Source organism: Erpetoichthys calabaricus, chromosome 15, assembly GCF_900747795.2.
Source record: "Erpetoichthys calabaricus chromosome 15, fErpCal1.3, whole genome shotgun sequence".
Taxonomy (NCBI): domain Eukaryota; kingdom Metazoa; phylum Chordata; class Cladistia; order Polypteriformes; family Polypteridae; genus Erpetoichthys; species Erpetoichthys calabaricus.
This window is the reverse complement of record NC_041408.2, coordinates 91,787,788-91,814,710: the sequence shown is the minus strand read 5'-3', so window position 1 is coordinate 91,814,710 and position 26,923 is coordinate 91,787,788. Positions and strand designations below refer to the sequence as shown.

Below are 26,923 nucleotides of genomic sequence, written 5' to 3'. Positions count from 1 at the left end.
TCACAAATACACAATGTTATGTATCAGCTGCAATTGATGTGCATTTTGTTTTATTTTTGCTATTATTTTTTTCATGTTCATTTGTTATTTCTATTGGTTTCATTTGTAATTGTACTAGGGGGCTTCGCCCCCTGCTCGCTTCGCTCACCAACCCCCCGTGCCTGCTTTGCTTCCACAGTTTCAGATGCGCGTTGTAGGCACCTATGTTCATTGTATTTGTCCATGCTGGCGCGTTTTTGTAGCTCTGTTAGTCGAGCTGTTTGGTTCTGGAGCCGAGACAGTTTTGCTTCCGCGGTTTCAGACGCGCGTAGTAGGCACCCACGTTTATTTTCTTTATCCATGCGGGCTCGTGTTTGTAGCTCCGTTAGTCGAGCTGTTTTGTACAATCCCAAGCAGCACATTATTCCTAACTTCACTCTGCAGTAGTGCCACTCACAATATGGCGGTGACGCCTGCGCCTTCCGTACTATCTTTGTGGACCTGTGGGGCCTCCGTAGCCTCTTCCGTTTGAATCTGGGCTGCAGCGCAGAATCCTCTTTTTTGTGTGTCCGTGTCGGTAGTCGTTAGCTATGGGCGCATTGGTGCTTCATTTCTCATTCACGTCAAGAGCTCTTTCATTTTTGAGCGGTGACTCCTTCGTGCGCGGTGGATCACACTTCGCTGGCGGTTTATGAGACGCGCGCTGTCGCCGCCTGTTCACTATGTCTCCTGCGTCCATCGCCGTGTACCTGGGTCCGTGCCTTCCGGTTTACCATTCTCGGTTAGTAATATGGATAACTAGCAAAATACCCGCGCTTCGCAGCGGAGAAGTAGTGTGTTAAAGAGGTTATGAAAAAGTAAAGGAAACATTTTAAAAATAACGTAACATGATTGTCAATGTAATTGTGTTGTCATTGTTATGAGTGTTGCTGTCATATATATATACATATACACATATACACACACATATACACACATATACAGATATATTATATATACATATACACATATATTTTTTATATATATATTTTTTAGATATATATATTTTTTATATATATATATATATATATATATATATATATATATATATATATATACACATACATACATATATACATACATATACACACATAGATGCACTTACAATAACATAGAAATCAATATAAACAACATTAACATCATTATCATATGAGAATATGAAGTAATATATAAGAAGCACATTTCATATAAATATAAATTATTAAACAGTAAAATGTTCTTCTATAATTTGCTACCGTGGCTTTTCGTTGGTCTGTCCAGGATTTTAAATCACCTGTAGCTTGCAAACCGTTTCACCTATTGACTTGAAATGTGGTACACATATAATACGTCACGTCTGCTATCCGCTTTATAGGTGATGATTGTATTACTCTTTTTATGTTTATTTTATTTTAGAATCAACTCCTATCTGCGCACACCAGGGCGGCCGTGGGCAGATGCGTATGGTGTATTCACTCTATGTTATCGTGCATTGCGCTGTCACTGGTATTTTGATAAAAGAATTTGAACAATATATAAGAAGCGTATAAATTATTAAACAGTAAAACATTAACATTTAAGAAGTAAAGTTACATTGAGTACTACTGCAGTGCCTTCGGGTATACCTCATTTTTTGTTTGCCCATTACATGCTTAAATGTATACATTTTTTGGTGTACCTACCGGAGAACACGTGACATATAACCGAGCGTGGGAGAAGCATGGATTTTAAACACGCGTTGAGTTCATCTGCTGGTCTCCCTCGTGGAACAACTGGTAATGTTTGACTAAAATGTACAGCGAGTAAAACGACATTACCTCCTTTTTTTTTTTTACGATCTCTGAGATCTTGCTTTTTTCGGTTCAAGGCTTCATAAGCTCTTTTATGTTCCATGGTGTACTTAATAAGTCCTAATTATCCCAAAACCATCATCTTTGAATGTTGCAAGACTTTCGCCTTGTATGTAGATCGGGGTAATTACATTCATTGCATTCCTAGTCTGAATCACAATCTGATTGTATGGGTGGTTACCTGGCACTGTAGGGTTGCCACCCGTCCTTTAAAATACGGAATCGTGCCGCGTTTGAGAATGAAATTGCGCGTCCCGTTTTGAATCAATACTGGACGGGATTTATCCCGTATTTTTTTTATCATTTTTTTTTTAAAGCAGCGTGTCATGCAAATCATCCCACACGCATTTTATGAAGATGCCTCCTTTCCTACTTTTGATTGGGTAATACTTGATGTCATCATTAGTTTGATTGGTCTTTTTAACTGTCCAGTGAGGAGGGCGTGTCTTTTAAGTAGAGTCTGCAAAGTGTTGGCACTGAGATGTGGCGTCAGCGCCATAGTTGAAGCCCCTAACGTTGCGGTCAGCAAGTCGGCTAACATCCGCCATGTGCCGTCTTTCAGTTGCGAGAAGCAGATCATAGAATGGTTGAAACTGTTGCCCCTAACGTTGCGCCACGGCGTGTGGTTCGTTTATACCTCGTGTCTTCTCATTAAACTTTTATCTCGCGAATATGTTATTGCAATCCGCAGCGGGAGCGTTTCTATAAACTTAATTTAAACTTACGTTTTACACCGTGCTTTGTTTCCCTTATGAACATGCTTGTATGCTTCACTCGCTCCGTTCTCAATTGTTTAATTAATTTTTTGCTCTTTGCTGTTTCCGGCTCTTCCTCCATTTCCCCCTACTTCGTTCTTTTATCTCGCGAATATGTTATTGCAATCCTTAACGGGAGCGTTTCAATAAACTGATTGAAAATAGTTTTGCATTTACCTTTTTAATAAAAGGCGAGCTTTTAAGCCTGAGAAATCACCCCGTAAATGCACACGTTTAATTGCACATGTGTTAATATGTATGGTTACACAGTATTAAAAGACAGTGAACAACGTCAGTTACCTTTGTTCCCGCGTTTGATAAAAGGTGAGCTTTTAAGCCTGAGAAATCACCCCGTAAATGCACACGTTTAATTGCACATGTGTTAATATGTATGCTTACACAGTATTAAAAGACAGTCAAAAATTAACGTCATTTACCTTCGTTCCCGCGTGTGACTCGTGCTGTAAATCTCTTCCTTGTTTTTAGTTCACGTGATTACGTAGGAGGCGTGATGACGCGATACGTGACTCCGCCTCCTCCATTACAGTGTATGGACAAAAAATATGTTCCAGTTATGACCATTACGCTTTGAATTTCGAAATGAAACCTGCCTAACTTTTGTAAGTAAGCTGTAAGGAATGAGCCTGCCAAATTTCAGCCTTCCACCTACACGGGAAGTTGGAGAATTAGTGATGAGTCAGTCAGTCAGTCAGTCAGTGAGTGAGTCAGTCAGTGAGGGCTTTGCCTTTTATTATTATAGATTAATGTGACGTTGCCCACCGGGAGGCCAGGAGAAGCAGGGGACCAGGAGAGGGGCAAGTCCATCCCCGGGATGCAAGAGGGCAGCCCCTCAGGATTGAATGGGGGCCACGGAGCTTAGAAGCGCCAGGATGGTTCCGGAACCATGGACTGCACTGCAACACTTTTGTCACACCAGTAAGTGCTGCCAGAACAGGAACCAGGTACACCTGGGAGTGCTTCCACAGAAAAAAGTGCTGCAGGAAGGTCATCTGGGAGCACCTGGAGCACATCCCGGAGCCGGAGTCGGGTGGCAGAGGACGAGCTTGCGAGAGAGGAATGGAGGCGGCACTGAAGAAGGAAAGGAAAAGTGCTGAGTAATTGGGAGCTATTTGTGGTGCTTTTTGCACTGTGTGCTGCACTGAAAAGAAAATAAAGAGCGTGGACTTTTATAAGTGTGCCTCTAGTGTCTGTCTGTGTCGGGTTGAGTGGCTGCTATGCCCTCTAGAGGCGTAGACATTATGTCACATTATGTTCTGTCTGTTTAAATGTTCAGCTATTCCTTGATCTTTGTAGGTGGAGCCCCGGGAGGCAGGGCCACCATGATACCACTACTCCTGAGCCTTCTCTCTGGCTGTACAGCAGGGAAAAGAAGTATTGAACACGTCAACTTTATTTTCAGTAAGTATATTTCTAATGGAGCTATTGACATGAATTCAGGAGATGTTGGGTAACAACCCAAGTAATCCACACATACAAAGAAATCACAACAAATAAGTCCATAAAATATGTGTAATAAAGTGGAACGACAAAAAGACAAAAGAGATCAGGGTACTCTGGGTGAAAGTTTGTAAAAGTTCCTCCAATAACCTATAGGACAAATGAATCATCCTATGGTATGGTTTATTGGACTAGTAAAAGCTTACTGGAGAAGAGGGAGCGAGGACATAGAATATGGGAAGACAGCAAAATCTGTGAAGTTCACCAACCTATCAGACAAGCCCAAAGAAGCCTAAAATAATAGCCAGGCCTAGTGTGTGATTGCTTTGTTTTTTAGATCCATATCCCCGACACAGCTTTATCAAATACACTGAAATTAACCACATATTGTTTATTAATTTAAGGCATTTGATTGTAATTAAACTCTAACAGTATAATGGTCCACGGAATAGCCAAACTATTCCAAATACCATGGCTGCTTTAGCGTTGTTACTCTCAAGTATTTATATCACTGTACCCGAGTGTGGAATCACAGCTCTACAGCAGCTGATCTGAAAGAGAATTATCGGTATACAGCATCAAGCACACACTGCCTCAGCCATGCTCTATTTGAACTGCTCTCATACGGCAAACGCTTCAGAGTCTTTCCTGTACGGACCTCACAGTTCAGAAACAGTTTCATCCCAAGAACTATAAATGCACTCAATCTGTCCATCAAGTGCTCCTTGTAGAACTGTTTGTACTTATAAGTACAATTACCTCACTGTAAACTTGCATTACAGTTATAATATTGCGCAACCTGAGCCACTTTATAAAGTGCATATTTACATATGATGATGATATCATTTTTAAGATGAAATGCAGCAAAATATGTTTATTGCATTATACAGATAAAATGTTAACATCATTTAAATAACCTATATTGTTAATAATTAAACATGTGAGGACACGGTGGACAGCGGTAGCGACGAGCTGGCATCCCGTTCAGGGATTGTTTCTGCCCTGCGCTGTATTCATACTGGGGTTAACAAGACACTGTAAGGATAGATGGATAGAATAATTACATGTACTACGAAGATATTTCAATGTTCCTTAAAACTTTTGAAGAATCGGCGTTCTAAGCTTACAGATGGCTTAACGGTTATTGCAGAGCTGTTTCTGTGGTAATTGGTTACTTGGAGAAAGAAAAGGAAGGACAGGAATTGTGGGTTAGTATATTTGAAAGAGACAGTACTGCTGCAATAAATGATTTCATCGAAGGTCGTGGAGCAAGCATCTTGCAGGAGGCAGGAACAATCTCTGGACGAGGCGCCAGCTCGTCACTATCACTGTGCCGCTATGTTCCCATGTTTAATAACATGCTTTACCTCCTATCATCATGAAAGTGATATCAAGTATACATTTCAGTATTTAAATTATTCAGAGAGCTGTAATATCACGAATGTAATGGATTCTGTGTCCTGTCAGAGGAAGAGAAAGTCTGTTTAAGATGCACGTAGTGATTCACACACATAGAAGGACAAATACAAAATGAAACATTTAATGTGCTACTTTAGTTACGATGGGATTTGAGAAACTAGCAAATTAAACGATTTTAAGATGAAGTTTATGATGTTCTACTTTAATGACAAAATAAACTACGTGATTAAAGTGGAAATTTCGAGATTAAAGTTGACATTTCGAGCTTTTTTCTCACTGTGTGCCTATTTTTTTTTTTTCTGTAACCTATTAACCCCTTAACCGCCCTCTGCCGGATATATCCGGCATCGTTGTTTTATTGCTAACGCCATACTGCCGGAATTATCCAGCACATTTGCCTGTGGTTATGTGAATGCCTGGCACGTAGTACAACTGACAGTTTGGCGTGGGTATTATTACTACGTTGTATTTCGACAAGTCTGTGGTTGTTTTGGCCGGTCATGTGACGTGATTCGCATGTAACAGCTATGAATATGGCGAAATGTAAACTGACTTCAAGTGAGGCTTTGCAGGCGATTTTGGACAGTTCTGATCATGATTGTAGCAGTTGTGAAGAAGATTTTAGCGACAATGATGAGCAGCAACGTGCGCTGCATGATACTGTGAATGACGGCGCATCGGATGACGGCGATGAGTGGGTGTATCCCCAGCATCTCAACTGGACTGCTGCCCGAGGTGAACTACCTTTTCTGCATCCATTTGAGGCAACGTGTGGCTTTACTGTTGATGTAAACAATTACACTGCTGAGCAGTTTTATGAGCTGTTTGTGTCACCTGATTTGATCATACATTTTGTTCATCAGACAAATCTGTATGCAGCACAGTTTATTGAGAAAAATCCCAATTTACCTCCACATTCCCGTGTTCGTGCTTGGGTAGACACTGATGAAAATGAAATGAAAAAATTCATTGGGATTTTGATGTTGATGGGAATAATCAGAAAACCAGATATTGAGATGTACTGGTCTACAGATCCTATGTATGCAACACCTATTTTTGCAGCTGTCATGACACGTAACCGATTCTCTTTGCTGCTGAAATTCTTTCATTTGAATGACAACAGAAATGAGCCAGATAAGAAAGATCCAAACCGCGACCGCTTGTTCAAGCTACGTCCTTTGATTGACCATTTATTTGAAGCATTTCAGTTGCCCTACATGCCAGGACAGTCAGTTACAGTTGATGAAAGTTTATTGTTGTGGAAGGGCCGCTTACAGTTTCGACAGTATCTACCATTGAAAAGGGCACGGTTTGGTATCAAGATGTTTTGCTTAGCTGAGAATTCAGGTTACATTTATAGATTTCGTGTATACACTGGCAAAGAGGATCCTATGAGTAGTATTTCAGCAGTGTTGCCAGATGAATGTAAGGACTTTGGACTTTCAGAAAAACGCTGTCGTGTCTGTTCAAAGAAGGGTCAGCGTAGAGACGTCAAGACCTTCTGCTCAAAGTGTCCCAGCAATCCAGGACTTTGTGCAGTTCCCTGCTTTGGCCTGTGGCACAGCAAACTCAAATACTGGGAATGAAACTATGATTGACTGAACTACTTTTGACTTTTGAATTACTTTTGACTGTTCCGTTTTGTAGTAGACAATAAATCCAGAAGCCTGAGAAAAGGTACATTTTGTGTTTTATTATGTGTTTGCCCATTTCTAGAACTTGCACAACATTTAGTGGTCAATACTAGTTGAATAAATGTAAAAAAATGTAAAAAAAAATGTAAAAAAGTAAAAAAAACGAAAATTGTTCAGATTTCGCCTGGCGTGGGGAATATTTAGGGAGTTGGCGGTTAAAGGGTTAAGCTTTCATATGACACTCAGATTGTGGGCTACGACTTGCCTTTTCACGGTGACTTTGATATGTTACAACTTTTTTATTTCGGGCACTGTGTGACTTTGTGAACTTGAGCTTTCGACTTTCTCCGACACTCTATGTCACTCGATCAACTTCCTTTTGTTGATTATATCACTGTTTAAACCAAAAAATAGTACGTTTTTCCCTTTCATCCACTTGGTATTAGCTGAAATTCTTCTATTTTCCCCCCATGCTTTTGCCATTGCCTTTTCAAAGAACTATGAGCTTAAGGGCTATTTATATTGATTTGCATATTCAAAGAGGCGTAATTCTGGGAGGAGTTTGGGGTGTGGTAGCAGGCATGTGCACGTGCATTACTTTTCACACTGACCGGGATTTATGGTGTGGAAGAATGTGGAAGTTGTCGAATTCAAAGATTTATGCATCTGGATTTTTTTGTGCATACGCACATTTCCGCTTTTGTCCGTACGCCATGCTTTAGTGTGAATTCTACACATGGCGTTATGCATGAGGCCCCTGGTGATTCCATTTAAATTGGTTACATTCCAGTGATATCTTAACAGACACTATATATTCTGTACACACACACACACACTGTATACATGCTTTTGAGTGTGTATGGCTAAGATTTTCGTTTTTGTATTATTAGACATGTGGATTTGTTGACATGAAAATCACCGGTGTTGCCCCGGAGGATGCCCTGGATCACGCCAAATGGAGGAGACATTGCAGACGTCTGCAATCGCATGGGAGTAACGCTAGGAAGAAGAGATTTGTTGATTATGTTATGGTTCAGACAGGGTTACGGCCCTGGGTTAAATTTTTATGTTGAAATTATATTTAGTGTATTATTTATTGTAGGTATCGGAATTTCTGGTTCTTGGATTTCTTTGCTTCAGTCTTGTAGATATTATTATTAGAATTGCGTACTGGGACTTGTGACACCGTGGATTGATTTTTTAGACCTTTTTTGACCCTTTACTTAATCTTGTTATTTGTAAATAAATTCTTCCATTTATAATGTTGGCCTTGTTCCTCCTAGCCAAAGGTTTTGGTGGTACCTTTTACTAAGAGGGTATTTTTGTAGTTTTGGGGACATAAATGAGATTGTTTGGAACTTAGAAATCTAGTTCCTTGTTTTGGGCCTTAGTAAGCCAAAGCCTCCCAGTGGAGTTGGGTTGTCAGATAGTCACTCGTGCCTCTACCTCACAGGACAGGATATGCAGAATATGCAGTACAAATAAAGAAAATTCTACAATAATGACAGAGCCGTGACACCAATGGCCTCTCTGTTCTGTTACATAGGGTTTAAAATGACATTTTGCTCCCATGCACCATCTTTTGGAGGTTTAGTTCCTATTTCTCACATAGAATTCAGCAGGTACAGCATTGTGATAATGGCACCCTGTCAATATGTTCTGAAAATTTGTTTGAAGGGAATGCACCCTTTACATCTGAGGCTTGGCATGCTAGATTTTCATTGGAAGGGAACTAAAGGATATTTGTCAGAGTCCTTTTATCATCAGGAGAGAAAGAAATAGCAAGTAAGAGTCTTCTTCCACATATACAGACAATGAAGGATCGAGGTGAACAAATACATGAAATATATATAAAGGAAAAATCAATCTTTCCACTTAGAATATAAACGAATGAATTTATAAAATATTGGCTTACATCCATCCATCCATCCATTTTCCAACCCGCTGAATCCAAACACAGGGTCACGGGGGTCTGCTGGAGCCAATCCCAGCCAACACTGGGCACAAGGCAGGAAACAATCCTGGGCAGGGTGCCAACCCACCGCAGTATTGGCTTACATGAGTTAATTAATTAAACATTTAAAATCTGAATTGGGGGTATGAAATAACTGAAATGTATTATTGGATAAGGTACATTTACTTAATTTCTTCTCACTTTGTATTTATAGAAGCACTTGTAGTACTTCATTCTGCAAGCCATTTCATGTTTCTCACAGAATGAATACCAGAGTTATCATGATAGGACATACAGGAACAGCGAAATGTCCAGAATACTAGTGACGTACTCGTGAATTGGAATGAAAGGTTAAAATTACCAGGGAAATAACTGTGCAGGAGCAAGTCAGACTTGTAAACTAATAAAGAACAATGCAGGAGGGAAGATTAAAAAAAGGAGCTGAATTTAAAGCACAGTGTCGCAGACTTGAACACTTTGAACACGCTGCTATTTCTGACATTCCCCCACTGCCATAGACTGGCAATAAGATTGCTCTTTTCAACGATTAAATGTAAAACATCATCGTGGATTGCTCTGATTTTTTATGATTAAACTAACTTTTCAGTGATACAGATTTATTAGTGATCTTTACACTTAGGTTATCTGCAAACAGCCAAGACTTTCTTGTCAGTTAGTCATTGAGGGATTTGTCACTTTAGATATGGACACTCATCTTCCTCATTTGGAGTGCACTTACTGTGGTTTGTTTAAAAAATGAGTAACAGCAGAATATTGAAGGGACACATGAGAACAGATAATGTTTGTTTGTGGTATATAGATAAACGTGTTGTAAAATGAAGGCTGATTAATGATAGATAGATAGATAGATAGATAGATAGATAGATAGATAGATAGATAGATAGATAGATAGATAATGCACTATATGATAGATAGATAGATAGATAGATAGATAGATAGATAGATAGATAGATAGATAGATAGATAGATAGATAGATAGATAGATAGATAGATAGATAATGCACTATATAATAGATTTGTGCTATAATATAAGTGTGCTATTGTATGGATTTGTTTTATAAATTTTGGGTATTCAAATAGAATTTTGTTTAGTTATTTTCTTTTTTTCATTCTCTATCTTAAAGGTCAATGTTATAATATTTATTTATTTAGCTCCTGTAATAAGCTAAATTTCCCTCTTGGAACAAATAAAGTTATAATCTATCATATAGTGCCTTTCCTATCTATCTTAGTTATTTTATTTATTTTTATAGCTATTTTTCTTTGTACTGCAAGTTTCATCATTTTCCCTTTTTTATTTAGTTCAGTTTTTGTATAATAAAAAGTGCAATATGTAAAAATACCTGTTGTGATTTCATGACATACCAACTTTATTAATATTTTCCATTATAGAGTTACAGCGAGCTGGAGCCCATCCTAGAGGCACATGACAGTACCCGATTATGAAAAGGACTTCTTTATTTCAAATTGTTATCAAACGTTTCTTTTGTGCTGTGTGTTTTTCTTTGGTATTTCTGCATTTGACTGAATTTCTATATTTGCGCTCTTTTATATTTGGTTGTATGTGTGATACTTGAGCCACTTTCTTGAGAAAAGAGCTGGATTAAAGTTTATGTAATTCACATTATTTCAGACTTTACCAATATCATATGCAAATGAGCATTCATTCATTTGGTTTTTTTAAACCTACTTTTTCCATTACATAATTGTCAGGAGGCCAAAGTAACATATGGCACGAGGCAACAAAAATTTCTAGATGGCCAACAGCCAAAACTAAAAATATGCAAACCACCAAAATATTTTTTTATAAATCATCAGAAAATCTTAAATTGCTTACTTTAGCTTAAATGGTACCATGTACATATATCTCTGTGGCTACTTTAATGAATAAAGCTTCTTTTCAAAATGACGGTATGGATGTATAAATGAAAATACAATATAAAGTCATATTAAAAGAATTACTTTTAAGTCACTGCGGTGGGTTGGCGCCCTGCCCGGGGATTTGTTCCTGCCTTGCGCCCTGTGCTGGCTGGGATTTGCTTCAGCAGACCCCCGTGACCCTGTGTTAGGACATAGCATGTTGGAAAATGACTGACTGACTGACCTTGTACTTTTGTGATTAGTGCTTCTGCTCTGTGAATTTAGTGTCCTGGGTTCAAACCCGGTTACCATTTCATATTTGTGTGGATGTTTCCCAATGTTCTTTTGTGTGCCTGCATTTGTTGTCTGGGTGGTCTGGTTTTGCTCCCACGTCCCCTGTGTTTGTTAGGTTAATTTTTGATTTGTGAATGTGTGTGAGTGAGTGGGCCCTGAGTTGGACTGAAGACCCTTCCAGGGCTGTTTCCTGCACTGTATGTGGTGCTCTAGCCCATCGTAACCTTGAACTGGGCTGTGTGTGTAATGCTTTGCTTCAATTTTAAGGTTTGCAAAGTCAAGCAAAATGACATCTTTTAAAAACAACTCACAAAATATGGAGAAAAGTACACCAAACAAACAAGGCAGGAGGAGCACACTAACATAGCTGTCTAACTTCATAAAGTTTACAGCTAGATACATACTATCCAAGTTTATCACTTAGATGGCTAGTTACAATTACATTACTCCGTGGACGAAGTTTTGCCAATTATCTCTGAAATGGACTATGACTTGACGGACTCCGATTTTGATACAAGTGATCGAAAACAAACGTGAGGTTCCATCTTCAGCTGACTGGTCCCAAGCTAATTGTGTGGCTGACATGCCTAAGGCAATGCACTGCACCCGCGACCGCTGCTGCGGCTGCCGTCCCAGCCACATGAAAACAGCCTGGCAGCAAGTCTGCCGCACATTCTTGGCAAACTGGCAGCCGCAGCATGCAGCAACAGACGTTTTATGTTGATTTATGATTGAAACCATTGCTTTTCAGAAACTATGTTTTTCAGAAAAAATATTCAGCCCTCAAAGAGTTAATAAACAAAAAACCCAATGCCAGCCCGTCCAACGCTAACTCTCCATACCTCGCTCTGTCCTTCTCCTCTCACACTTTCGCTCTGACCTAAAACCCAAAGAAGCTTCATTTATAAACCTACACCCCACCCATAACCCAGGTGAGTTAATTAATAAGCAATGGGTAATTAGGGCAGGACTCAATTAAGTTAAACACCAGATTAGAGTTAAAAAACAAAAGTCTAGAGTAGGTCGTAAGACTAACTAAAAAAATTATAATATGCATGCTTTCGAGGTAACTCAGGCCTCTTCTTCAGGCGTGATGTAAGCTTGCGTATTGTAATCTTTCTAGTTATCCAATAAAAGGGGTCATTTTGCTTGACTTCTCACTACATCCATAATGGCTAACACGGTACAACACCCTAGTACTAAAGTTTGCAAATATAATTTATTTTTAATAACTGTCTAAAAAGATAGCTACAATATCAGCTAAAAAACAATGTTAACATTTCTTGCAAAGTATTAAAGAATGAACATGACACTCTTTTCATTTGCTGTGATGGAATGGCCAGTGATTTAATATCTAAGCAGCAGAATTAGTATAAGGAAGCTAGAAATTACCGGAACACAAATGTACTAATTAATTAAGTTTGCCATTCACAGCTACCAGCTCCACTCAAATCCACGGGTTTGTTTTTTTACATTCGTAAAACTGAATGAAAACCAAAGGATAAGTCAAAGGATAAAAAGTAAAACCGTGTCAAGCAATACCAATTTGGTCTCTTAGGCTGTCCAAACAAATTGCACCTCATATAAGTTTAGAGCTCTCTGTGTATTTAATATTTCATGAAGCCTCTTCTACATTTAGGATGTGCCAAGTGTCAGTCAGCTGTTCCTAAATGGCATTCCACGAGTTGCATCTGTTGGAGTTTGTCAGGATCCACTCCAGGAATAGCAACATTCAAGTGCTCCCCCTCAGCTTTCCTTATTAAGCTGCACTCACGTTGAAACCACTTGAAGCTTTGTGAAATTTTTAACACATTTTCAGAAAAATCTGAACGAGACCTGAATGTGCGGGTGAAACCTGTTTTCGCCGGTATTATTTCACTGCAAAATTTTAATTTTAATTCTTCTATCATTAAGCAGGTGAAATATGAACCCTTTTGCCTATGCCTCCTAACGAAGATTGTGCAACATGCTTGTTTTTGTCATGTTAGTCTGATCAATCACTTAGCTCGACATCAATACATATTTTAAATAATAATAGTTAATACTGTTTAAAATGCTTTATTCTACTGTTTGGAAATTCTTAGTACTTACAAAAGAATGAAAATGGACATTTTGACTAGTTTGTTTCATTATTTCAGAACTGCAAGTAAATACAAAAGCCAATTTAAAAGATGAAGTAAAGGAAAGAAGAGTGCTATGACTCACCTTTAGAGGTTCAAATGTCTAGAAGGCCGAACAGGGATGTCAAACAACAGATACCTCCAAGTCCTCGTACTGGTGGGAAGTGAGAGGGAGAGAGGACTGGAATGGCCACTGACAAGGCATTTGACTTGCACTTAACTCCTCCTCTGTCAACTAGCTGAGGGGGGCTTCTGTCTGGGCAGCTGTAGACTTAACAAGTCAGCCCCAAACTCAATTGCCTTTGTTGTTTCAAGCTTCCTTGGAGATAATCATCTGGAGAAGGCACGTGCAGTTGGCTTGGACAGAATTAGTGGCCAGCAAGACAACAGCTAAAAAAACAAATTAACTTAAGCAGACTCCACTATTTAAGTATTTAAGGATAAACGAAAAAGAAAAAAACAAAACATTAAGGAAATATTTGAGAAGACGAGGCCATTCAATCAAAAACAAGAAGTTAGTTTCTATTCATCTTAAAGTGTCAAAAATCAATGGTTTGTTACGAATCACTGGCTCACAAAACGATATTCTGCTTTGTCCATTTCATTGCTGTGAGGGAACATAACATGTGTAAATCTAAACTGACACGCTATGAGAGAGGGGGGTGAGTGTGCTTCAAGTCACCTGCAGGTTTTGGTCTTGTCCTGGATCTCCTGCCAAGACAGATGTGACATCGAATAAACTATGTGTAGGAAACTGATGGAGTAATGGAAAGATAGCATGACTGTCACAATCTGATGACAAAAGTATTATACAGTGATCCCTTCTAGTGGGCATTATTAAAATGTTTGAGACTACGAATTTGGGAACTTACTGGGATTTATGTGCTCTTCGATAGATAGATAGATAGATAGATAGATAGATAGATAGATAGATAGATAGATAGATTAAAGGCACTATATGATAGATAGATAGATAGATAGATAGATAGATAGATAGATAGATAGATAGATAGATAGATAGATAGATAGATAGATAGATAGATAGAGATGAAAGGCACTATATGATAGATAGATAGATAGATAGATAGATAGATAGATAGATAGATAGATAGATAGATAGATAGATAGATAGATAGAGATGAAAGGCACTATATGATAGATAGATAGATAGATAGATAGATAGATAGATAGATAGATAGATAGATAGATAGAGATGAAAGGCACTATATGATAGATAGATAGATAGATAGATAGATAGATAGATAGATAGATAGATAGATAGATAGATAGATAGATAGATAGATAGATTAAAGGCACTATATGATAGATAGATAGATAGATAGATAGATAGATAGATAGATAGATAGATAGATAGATAGATAGATAGATAGATAGATAGATAGATAGATAGATAGATAGATAGAGATGAAAGGCACTATATGATAGATAGATAGATAGATAGATAGATAGATAGATAGATAGATAGATAGATAGATAGATAGATAGATAGATAGATAGATAGAGATGAAAGGCACTATATGATAGATAGATAGATAGATAGATAGATAGATAGATAGATAGATAGATAGATAGATAGATAGATAGATAGATAGATAGATAGATAGATAGATAGATACTTTATTAATCCCAAGGGGAAATTCACATACTCCAGCAGCAGCATACTGATACAAAAAAACAATATTAAATTAAAGAGTAATATAAATGTAGGTAAAAACAGACAATAACTTTCTATAATGTTAACGTTTACCCCCCCTGGTGTAATTGAAGAGTCGCATAGTGTGGTGGAGGAACGATCTCCTCAGTCTGTCAGTGGAGCAGGACGGTGACAGCAGTCTGTCGCTGAAGCTGCTCCTCTGTCTGGAGATGATCCTGTTCAGTGGATGCAGTGGATTCTCCGTGATTGACAGGAGTCTGCTCAGCGCCCGTCGCTCTGCCACGGATGTCAAACTGTCCAGCTCCGTGCCTACAATAGAAGCCTGCCTTCCTCACCAGTTTATCCAGGCGTGAGGCATCCCTCTTCTTTATGCTGCCTTCCCAGCACACCACCGCCTAGAAGAGGGTGTTCGCCACAACTGTCTGATAAAACATCTGCAGCATCTTATTGCAGATGTTGAAGGACGCCAGCCTTCTAATGAAGTATAGTCGGCTCTGTCCTCTCTTGCACACAGCATCAGTATTGACAGTCCAGTCCAATTTATCATCCAGCTGCACTCCCAGGTATTTATAGGTCTGCACCCTCTGCACACAGTCACCTCTGATGATCACGGGGTCCATGAGGGGTCTGGTCCTCCTAAAATCCACCACCAGCTCCTTGGTTTTGCTGGTGTTCAGGTGTAGGTGGTTTGAGTCGCACCATTTAACAAAGTCCTTGATTAGGTTCCTATACTCCTCCTCCTGCCCACTCCTGATGCAGCCCACGATAGCAGTGTCGTCAGTGAACTTTTGCACGTGGCAGGACTCTGAGTTGTATTGGAAGTCTGATGTATATAGGCTGAACAGGACCGGAGAAAGTACAGTCCCCTGCGGCGCTCCTGTGTTGCTGACCACAATGTCAGACCTGCAGTTCCTGAGACGCACATACTGAGGTCTGTCTGTAAGGTAGTCCACGATCCATGCTACCAGGTATGAATCTACTCCTATCTCTGTCAGCTTGTCCCTAAGTTGCAGAGGTTGGATGGTGTTGAAGGTGCTAGAGAAGTCTAGAAACATAATTCTTACTGCACCACTGCCTCTGTCCAAGTGGGAGAGGGATCAATGTAGCATGTAGATGATGGCATCCTCTGCTCCCACCTTCTCCTGGTATGCGAACTGCAGAGGGTCGAGGGCATGGTGTACCTGTGGCCTCAGGTGGTGAAGCAGCAGCCACTCCATGGTCTTCATCACATGTGACGTCAGAGCGACAGGCCGGAAGTCGTTCAGCTCACTAGGACGTGATACCTTTGGGACTTGGGTGATACAAGATGTTTTCCAAAGCCTCGGGACTCTCCCCTGTTCCAGGTTCAGGTTGAAGATGCGCTGTAGAGGACTCCCCAGCTCCAGCGCACAGACCTTCAGCAGTCGTGGCGATACTCCATCTGGACCCGCTGCTTTGCTGGCACGAAGTCTCCTCAGCTCTCTGTTCACCTGCGCTGCTATAATTGTAGGTGGGGATGTCTCTCCTATGCTGGTATCAGCAGAAGGATGGGTGTAGGGTGTAGTACTCCGAGGTGAGAGTGGGTTAGGGTGGTCAAACCTCTTAAAGAAGTTGCTCATTTGGTTTGTTCTCTTCACGTCTCTCTCGATGGTGGCACCCCGCTTCAAGCTGCAGCCAGTGATGATCTTCATTCCATCCCACACTTCCTTCATAGTCCTCAACATTATGTTTTGTGGATCTTTTTTCAGGGACATTGACTTCCACTCTGTATCAAATGACACACTGCCAGCCTGGTTGTCATCTGTAAATTACTTTGGCTTGTGTGAATACATTTGAATAGCCCATAGTGGATATTAGTCTACCTTTCAGCATTGAGAATGTCTTCACAAATATGAGTGAATCAATAATTATTGCCTTGGGTGATTGAGATTTGAGCACAAACAGAAACTGTAACTATAAGACAAGCGTCATCTAGTCTTATCAGTCTAGATTTAAACAAAACAAAAGTCAAAGATCCGCTTTGTGAACCTGGAACAATGCTTTGTTTATTTTTCTTTTAATTTTCAAGTAAAATTTTGACAAGACGTTAAGGCAACTCTTATCTCAAATAAGAGAATGTTAAATATGTCATCAATTGGCACATGAACAAAAATGTCTCAATCTCAGAAAAGCATCTGTCGCTTCAAAGCATGACTTACCAAGGCAGCACAACAATATGCAAACAATAAACCAATGTTACAAAACAGACAATACAAAAAGGACTAAAATCTAAGAAAGAAGACTACCAGAGGTCATGACATTAGCACCTGCTGCTGCTGGAATAACCTGGCTGTCACTGATGGCAAATGTGCTAAGTATGCATGGAAATGAATAAGTTGTCACACATGTGTGATTGGGAGGCAGCTAAAGGGCCTGAGTAATAAATAGCAGTACCATGCTAGACCAGGCGGTGGTGAGATGCACTGACTTTCTCTCTCAATCCTCTGCAGACCATCCACGGGAAATCCCGCCTGCTTCCAGCACCTATGATGACATCACTTCAGGTAGCGGCGCCAATGATGTCGTCACTTCTGGTCCCGGGCCATTGATGAGGTCACTTCTGGTGACAGTGCCATTGATGACGTCACATCCGGTCCTGACAACATCACTTCCAGTTCAGGTCCCGATGATGTCACTCCCTGTCTCAGCCTTTAAAGCCGCCATATTTCTCATTCAAAGTCAGTTTTGTTTTGGATTTAAACCTGTCAAGAATTCAATACTTTACCCATTAGCAGCCAGGGCACAATATATAGGTGGCTGCCCCAAACCTTTTTGATGTTTTTGGACTATTCTTGTGACAAAGTACAGTGATGTTACTAATGTTACAGACAATCGTGATTAAAGGCTCTGTTCTTTTAATGTCCTGTTAATTTAGTACACTGGCCATTTATCAATATGCTTCATAGACAAATGGATATCATCTTTAAAGATCACTAACCCTATGAACATGGAAAAAGTCCATATAAGTAACATGTATTACGCACATACTGAGGTCTGTCTGTAAGATAGTCCACGATCCATCCCACCAGGTATGAATCTACTCCCATCTCTGTCAGCTTGTCCCTAAGGAGCAGAGGTTGGATGGTGCTGAAGGTGCTAGAGAAGTCTAGAAACATAATTCTTACTGCACCACTGCCTCTGTCCAAGTGGGAGAAGGATTGGTGTAGCATAGAGATGATGGCATCATCCGCTCCCACCTTCTCCTGGTATGCGAACTGCAGAGGGTCGAGGGCATGGCATACCTGTGGCCTCAGGTGGTGAAGCAGCAGCAGCTCCATGGTTTTCATCACATAACATTATTAATGTTATTTAAAAATTATTAATTTTATAATTGCCGGAAATAATATTACCAAGTCTTATATGACTCATACGCATAATGACACAACTCAGACTTGACGCTGCAGTAGGTAGTTGGTTTTACTGTTTCCTTTACATAATATTACATTTCAGGACATTTCGTTCGTTAGATTCACCATTAATTTGAAAATTTTGTCAAGGCGATGGACAGAAACATCAGTGCATTTCAGCATTTAAGAAATAAGTTTGGTCTTGAAAAAATCCAAGCCAAAACTTGGATTTTGTTGGTGCGGAAATCCATGAACTGATGCTTGATGACGACTTCAAAAGGAAACTGAAGCCCACTAAATCAGCAGCATGGCGAGCAATTGTGTAGACCAGTGGTCCCCAACCTTTTTGACAGCAAGGATCACTTTATTAGATGCAAATTTTTACACGGACCGATTTGGGGGGGGGGGGGGGGGGGGGGGGGTCAGTTTTATACACAATTTACATAACATTTCTATTATTATTAAAGTTATTAAGCAGTTCGCATACGTTTGCAACCCAAGATTTTTCTTCTTTTTTACATGTAACAAAGACATATGCATTGCATTTGCCATTCCTACAGATTGCACATCACAAACATTAACACTGTTATCGTTTTTTCGTGTCTGCCGTTTCTATAGGAGGGTGACAATGAGTTAAACTCCAATGGATGTTTTTCAAATGTTGACAAGCAATAAGCAAAAGGAATCACTGAAAACCACAGAAAACAAAAACAGCAAACAAAAAAAAAAAACAGTACGAGGAAAGTTCGAAGAAAGAGATTTTTTTTACATTGTTTCTGTTTGGGGATCGTTGTGCAAACGTGCGGAACTGAGCTGTGACCACAGATCTAACTGCTCTGTGGATGATTCGTTCAAGCATTTCAAGGTCATTTCGTTGTAATGAAAGCATCTGCTGAATGTACTTCGTAGTAACACGATTTCTATAGACTCGTGTCATATGGGGAAACTGTCGGGATCATAAAAATACTTTATTGTAATACTCTCTCACCTCGGTCTCTCTCCTCTCTCTGCACCGCTGCAAAGCTGCGCCCGTCAAGCGTTCTGAAAAGTCTGAGTGAGTCTCCGTTGCCGGCAGTTCTCTCTGCGGCCCAGTAGTGGGCCGCGGACCGGGAGTTGGGGACCCCTGGTGTAGATTGTCCAGAATTTTCTTGGCAGTCACAGAGCAGAGAATTATGCTGAACTTGTGGAGAACATGCTGGTATCGTCCTCTGGTTTGTTTCAAAACAATTTTGGTGAGACATAGTTCAACCTCCAGATACTGTCTTGATATATTGATATTCAAACGTGTCAAAACGTCAATGATGTGTATCTCAAAAAACCTGACGTGCTAGCTTAATTCCGATTTCACATATGAAATCCATCCATCCATCAATTATCCAATCCGCTATATATCTTAACTACAGGGTCACGGGGGTCTGCTGGAGCCAATCCCAGCCAACACAGGGCGCAAGGCAGGAAACAAATCCCAGGCAGGGTGCCAGCCCACTGCAGCATATGAAATCAGTGTTAAAAACTTAATAAAGAGTAGCAAACAAAAATTATTTTTTTGTAGATTAGTGCTATTAATTCTGTGGCCACTCTTTTTTTCTGTAGCTTCCTACTCACTACTAAGCTGTATTATAACCTGCAACATCTTGACTAATTTGAGTAAGTTATTACATTGTATTGAAGTCTCTTGTGCTTACCACATCCGCACCTTCATTATCCTCTCCTTAATTGCAACTCAAAGGATGACCTACACAGAAATTTTCATATTCATGATGACCACATGCATGCTCCTTGGTTCTTGAAAAATATTGTTGCAACACAACCAAGCATTTTACATTTAAAACATCTTTATGAGTTCAGGATCTACAGTACGATCAAACAGGTTAACATACAGCCTATAATGTAGACATGCAGGTTAGGTTAACTGGGACTCCAAACTGGTCCAGAGTGGGAATATGTGAATTGGCCTTGTGACTGAGTACTGTACTTACTACCCTTGTGCAGGCCTGGCTCCTATTCCTCCTCTGGACACTTACCCACTCCCCATGCTACATCATGAATCCTAGTAAGTAATAAAAGCATTATTATTTTTCAGACTGGTTGCATATCATGATATATGGATAGATTCGGGTTTTTACAATTAAATCTGGTATTTAGGTAATACTTATAGTTTTACTAGTGACAGATGGGAGAGTCAGTAATGTTTCTACATCATTGATCCAACATCCTGGGTTCAAATCTGGCAACGAGTCATTATTGGTATGGAATTTGCACGTTATTTCACATTCTCCTCCAAGGATTCCCATTTTCCTCCTACATCAACAAATATGTGCAGGTTAGGTTAAATGACAATTTCTAATTGGCCCTGTCTGAATGTGGATGTGTATATGAGTGGGCCCAGTCTGGGATAGGCTTCAGCCCAAACTGACCCTGAACTAGACTGGGAATGTTTAAGAATATTATGTTAGGTCAGATATTTATGGGATGGGGGAGACAAACCCAAAGCAAATGAAAAGAGTCAAAGATTGGGGAAGGTGCAAAATGATGTTATTAGAGAGGAAGGAGGGATCAATTAAAAGCTTAATCAGTTGTTCAGTCCTTGTGGAAGGTACAAAATAACGCCTCATGACTACAAATAAAACAGCTAAAAAAGCAGATTTCCACTAACCTGTCCGATTTGAGAGTTATTAAGGAAGCAGGCATCTACAGAAACAAATATGATTTATTTTTTAAATCTGTGATAAGGATGTTCCAAAACATCAAGAATAGTGAAAAACCTATGGATAAAATTTTCAACCTCTTTTATCATTTCAGTACTTCAGCCTAGGCACTGCTGAAGTCTGAAGTCAAAAATCTCTCTATATACATAAAATCCAACATCTGTCTGTCTGCTTTTATGACTTAATGGATTTAGACTGAGTTTTTTTCTATAATTTGCTTGAATATTCCGATTGACTCTGCAGCTTCTCTCATTGCGCTATGTATCATAGTTCTGTTGTGGTACCGATTAATTTGTGCGAATCCGAGAGACACGCAGCGGGTCGAGGGGAGGGGGGCAGGGCCCTCCTCACTCACGCGCCAGCCTCGGGGCGTTCCTTACCTCCGCTTAGCTAGCAAACAAGAGATCTACTTAAAGGATTTAGATCGGGTTCTTTTCTGTAACTGGCTTGAACATTCTGGTTGATTTTGCAACTTCAACGAGACATTTTCAGGGAGATAATTTCATGTCCCGTGAGATGAAACTTTGTGCCAAGAGATTAATTGAAAACCTAACATGTCCAAGTGTGGGGCGGAAGTAAAAGACAAACAGTAGAAGAAGAAAAGACAAAGAGTAGAAGACAAAGTAGAACGTTGTAAAGAGGTTCAAAAACGTTGGTGCGATACACATGCAGAGCAGGTTAGAGATAATGAAAGTACTAAAATTCGAAAGTCTCAAAAAACTGATAGTAAAGATCGCCTTAGCGCTAACAAATGGAAAATATTACTTGGTGAAATAATGGAACAGTGAAAAGAAATCGAATATATGGACATAGGTGATATGACAGAGCTACTACAAGTTTAATTTCAAAGAAACCACAGTTCGGTCAGGTTTATATTTATGATCGCGGAGAAGCGATGCAACATTGGATCGAAAGAGTTATACGATCCGACGTAATAGAAATTCTACAGCCAATAATGGATACAAATCCATACGTCCAAAAGTATTGCACTTTACACTAAATTTATCTGAAAAACACGGACAAAGAAGTTTTCTTGGATTTCTATATGAATCCGACAGATCACGCTCGCATATATAATAAAGCAACATGTGACGAACTGTCAGCGATAACAGTTTAGAAAACCAGAGATATCAAAGACAGAGTTGATATTTGTGTTTATCCAAAAGCACAGCACGATTTGTCGCAAGCAGCAAATCCGGGAAATGACGAGCGCGTAGGGGCTGCACGGGGGTTGGTGAGCGAAGTCCCCTAGTCTGTAAAAAAATGAACTTTTCTGGATTTTTTGAAAGGTGTCTTCAAGAAACTCCATGAAAGAACACAAATAGAATGATCAATATGACTGTGATTAAGATATGTGAAATGATGCATGATAGCACTGGTGGGGTCTTTAGTCTCAATAGCTCAGATGTGTTCTCTGAAATGATCTGCATGGCCACTTCCCTGTTTTCAATGGTGCTATATAAAATTCATATTTATTAATTTGCTGAACTGATCATCAGCTTAGAAGCACTGAGCACAAGACAGGAACTAAGAAGGAATGTTGAGCGGCCAGTATATCTCAAAGCACACTTACTTTCTTACTCTGGGCCTTACCTAATCTGCACGTATTTGGGATGTGGGAAGAAATCAGAGTAACTGGGGAAAACTTTAAATGTAATTACAAGATGGTTTACCACTTGAAAGAGATTTATGGGATTATGTTGACACAACATTCCCAGTGTCTAGCCAAATTGTAGAAGCATTTCAAAAGGGATATAAAATGTTAATGTATGATAGGATACTGTATGCTCATGCTGTGTAATATGTTACAGAGACCTCATCCAGAGTCCTGTGTACATTTCTGCTCAATACTCTGCCAAAAACACACATCTGCTCTAAATGCCAGGCAGGGAACAAAAACCAAAGGCATGTCTGAGCTGAAGGGAAAATTAAAGAGTTAAAACTCTTTACTCTTAATAAGAGAAAGAATTGTAGGGTCTTCAAAATTGTCAAAAGCAAGGAAAATCCATCAGGATTCTTTCAGAGACAAAGTGCCTTCAAGATAAAAGCTATAAGGCAAGTCAGACAAAGTCATGAGAATCTACAGTAGAAGAAGCTGCTGAGTCATGGGATTGAAATGGAAACCTTGACAACTTTTTAAAAATGTTTGCATGAGATCTAGAGACAATTTAACTATTTCTTCACCAAACAAGTCAGATGGACCGAATGGCCTGCTTCCATTTATCAGACTTCTTATGTTTGTTACGCAAAAAATATACTCCACACATAAAATGATTTGGCCAGGATTTAAACCCAGGATTCTGTTACCATGAGACAGTAGCATTCATCATTCTCCTACTGTGCCATCCAAAAAGTGTATTATGTATTTTAATTCACATTAATTAATGATCTGGAATGAAAATGTCCTATCTTAACCTAATTACACACAGAGCAGCTGAGATGCATAAAGCATTTTATCAGTGACCACAGCTTCATTTGAAAAATGAATGGTCGTTAAATGTTTTATAATGGTAGACTGAGGTAAAAAAAAATCTACTTTTTTTGCATAACGGTGATACTGCCTTTGCCTTTTATGTACAAGATTGATGTATTATATATAGTTATTATGTATGTTTCATTCTCCCTGATGGAGGATCGCAGGAATCGTGGGTTAGAGGGGTCCTTTCATCGGACTGGCTGGTCCAGCGCTGTTTCAGCTGTGGAATGGCCAAATGGGGGAGGCAGCTTGATGGCTGAGGTCTCCAGGACTCTAAACAAATACAAATCGTATTATGTGATATCATCTATTGTTAAATTCTGCTCCGTATTTGTAAAATTTTTATTTTTATACTGTATTGAGGATTTGTTCTGTTTTGTGTATTGTATTGACCCCTTCTTTTTGACACCCACTGCATGCCCAACCGACCTGGAAAGGGGTCTCTCTTTGAATTGCCTTTCCTGAGGTTTCTTCTATTTTTTCCCTACTGGGGTTTTTTTGGGAGTTTTTCCTTGTCTTCTTAAATTAAAATACGTAGCACCATTTCACTTAAGTAGAAAACAAATCATCTTACTTGTTGCCTTGATTCACTATGGCACAGGGTTGAGGGCTGCTGCTTCACCACTCAGTGAACTGGGGTCAGAGCTCTCATATTTATATCTACCACATCTGACCTAGGAAAGCACAGTGGTATAAAAGTTACTGCTGCTGCCTCATGGACCAAGTTTTTTGAGTTTTGAGTCATGTGCCCGGATGTAATCTTTATGCATCTTGCATATACTTCCCATAGTAGCATGAATTTCCTGTCATGCCTGTTAGGTTAATTGGTGATCCCAAATAACCTCTGTGTGAGTGTGGATATGAATATATATCAACAGCTCACCCTGTGATGGACTGGTACCCTGTCCATGGCTGGTTCCTGCCCTGCACTGGAAACTGGTTTAAGATCCAGCTCTTACAACCCTGAATTGAATTAGCCAGGTTTTGAGAATGTTATGTTAAATCTGATCCATATCTGACAAGATAGCATAGTGGACAGTACTACTACATTAACATTACAAGGCTCTGGGTTCAGTTGAGTACACAGCCTTTATGTGTGTGTGTGTGTGTGTGTGTGACATTTGAAAGATGTTGTCCTGTCCATATGTGGTTTCTCTGATTTCCCCCCAAAGAAGTACATATCCAATTAAATGTATCTACTTTCATAAACTGATTCTAATTAGTCCAATATTACTCTAATCTCTCTGTTCAATCTTAGGGCAGACATGCATTACATGATTTTAGCCCAAGTTGCAAGCTCCTTATTATTATTATTTTTTTACTCTGCCCAAAATTTAGAGAAGACCAGTAAAACCATAATGTTGCTATCTGCAAGGTATGGGATATGTCAACCCAAAAATAGTGACTTACTGGCTCTCAGCGGTTTACAGTATGACATGTCCAACCTTTTCAGGCACTGTTGGCTTGAGTTCATCAGTTGAGAGAGGGTCGTATGAGCCAATTCTTTATTTCAGTTCCCATTTACCAATCAGGAAGCATCTCCTGGTTTATGCTTTCACCTGTGGGCACATGAGAAGAAGGACAAGTTGGTCAAGTTGTGGCAAGAGAACCACCTACTATACTGTATGACAAATGTTATGAGAAATATCATGATTGGGACTTCAAAGAAGAAATACTGTGAAACATTGCCAAGATAAAATACAGGTTGAGCAAAGAAATACTTCCAGCAAGCTTAGGTATGTTTAGGCCATTATGAAAACAGGGATAAATCAAAACGTCATAATATTCTTCACATTAGTAAATTGGGTGGGTACCTTGAGTGCTGCTCAATTGTCTCACCAAGAAATCTTCCGTGAAATTGTTCAAAAGGCCTCCAACTTTAATTGAGCACATAAAATTGCATTGTGTGTGACTCTCTCTGAATGGCTGTCAGTACAAATGAATCAGTATGTGTGATACGGCACCCAAGCTTCTGATGTTATAGCATGTGAGAAAAATGCATAACTCCACCTGCCCTTATTCAAAGAGAGATAAAATAGACTGCCAGCTTTTAAGTAAAAAAATAATTGTGAATATACATATTGTGGAGAATCAGCCTTGACACAGACATACACTGAGACACACAATGTCCAAAAGCCCATACAATTTATTTTTTCTTGGCCTTTTACACAGCACACAACCCACCAGCACTGTTGCTCACAGTCCTTTTCTTTCTTTCCTTTCCTTTTCCTTTATTCTTTCACCACCTCCACTCCTCTCCTGCAAGCTCTGTCCTCTTCCTCCCAACTCCGGCTCTCCGAATGGAGCGAGGTGGCCCCTTTTATGGTTCACTCAGATGTGCTCCAGGTGCTCCCTGACGATCTTCCTGCAGCACCTCCTGGTGTGGCGGAAGTGCTGCATGGGCACCCGGAAGCACTCCGAGTGTCCCTGGATTTTCTTCCGGCAGCACTTTTGAGTGTGGTGGAAGTGCTGCAGTCCAGGGCTCAGGAATTGTCCAGCAGCCCCGATGCAATCCAGGAGGGCTGCCCTCTTGTGTCCCGGGGAAGATATTGCCCCTCTCCCAATCCTTCCCTTCTCCAGGCATCCCGGTAGGGCAAGGTCCCCAGTCATCTGCCACAATATACATACACACATACATATATATATAAACTGTATACTGTATATGGGTTTAAAAATGTTACATTTTATATACACATAAATAAATACATTTCTTGGGTTATCATTACTACTGACCCAAAGTAAGTACATCCCATCTTGGCTGTCATCATGAAGGCTCACTGATGACTTTACTTTCTCAAACTTCCTCTGGAAGCCCAGATTATCTCCCTTTATACTCACCATCTTCAACAGGAGCACAGCCGTTTCCATCTTCACTGTCTGTATAGATAGATAGATAGATAGATAGATAGATAGATAGATAGATAGATAGATAGATAGATAGATAGATAGATAGATAGATAGATAGATAGATAGATAGATAGATAGATATTTTATTAATCCCAAGGGGAAATTCACATACTCCAGCAGCAGCATACTGATACAAAAAAAAAAAAAACAATATTAAAGAGTAATAAAAATGTAGGTAAAAACAGACAATAACTTTGAATAATGTTAACGTTTACCCCCCTGGGTGGAATTGAAGAGTCGCATAGTCTGTCGCTGAAGCTGCTCTTCTGTCTGGAGATGACACTGTTTAGTGGATGCAGTGGATTCTCCATAATTGATAGGAGCCTGCTTAGTGCCCGTCGCTCTGCCACAGATGTTAAACTGTCCAGCTCCATGCCAACAATAGAGCCTGCCTTCCTCACCAGTTTGTCCAGGCGTGAGGCGTCCCTCT

The 26,923-nt window shown here is 39.7% G+C and overlaps 1 protein-coding gene across 1 annotated transcript in view; it reads right to left on the bottom strand.

Moving 5' to 3' along the window:
* Positions 1–13,592, bottom strand: part of klhl31 (kelch-like family member 31) — a 29,675-nt gene extending 16,083 nt beyond the window's left edge. The window contains exon 1 of the mRNA XM_028820410.2: positions 13,448–13,592. The gene's annotated coding sequence lies outside the window, so the exon portion shown is untranslated. The remainder of the gene's footprint in view (positions 1–13,447) is intronic.
* Between the last annotated feature and the right edge of the window lie 13,331 nt (positions 13,593–26,923).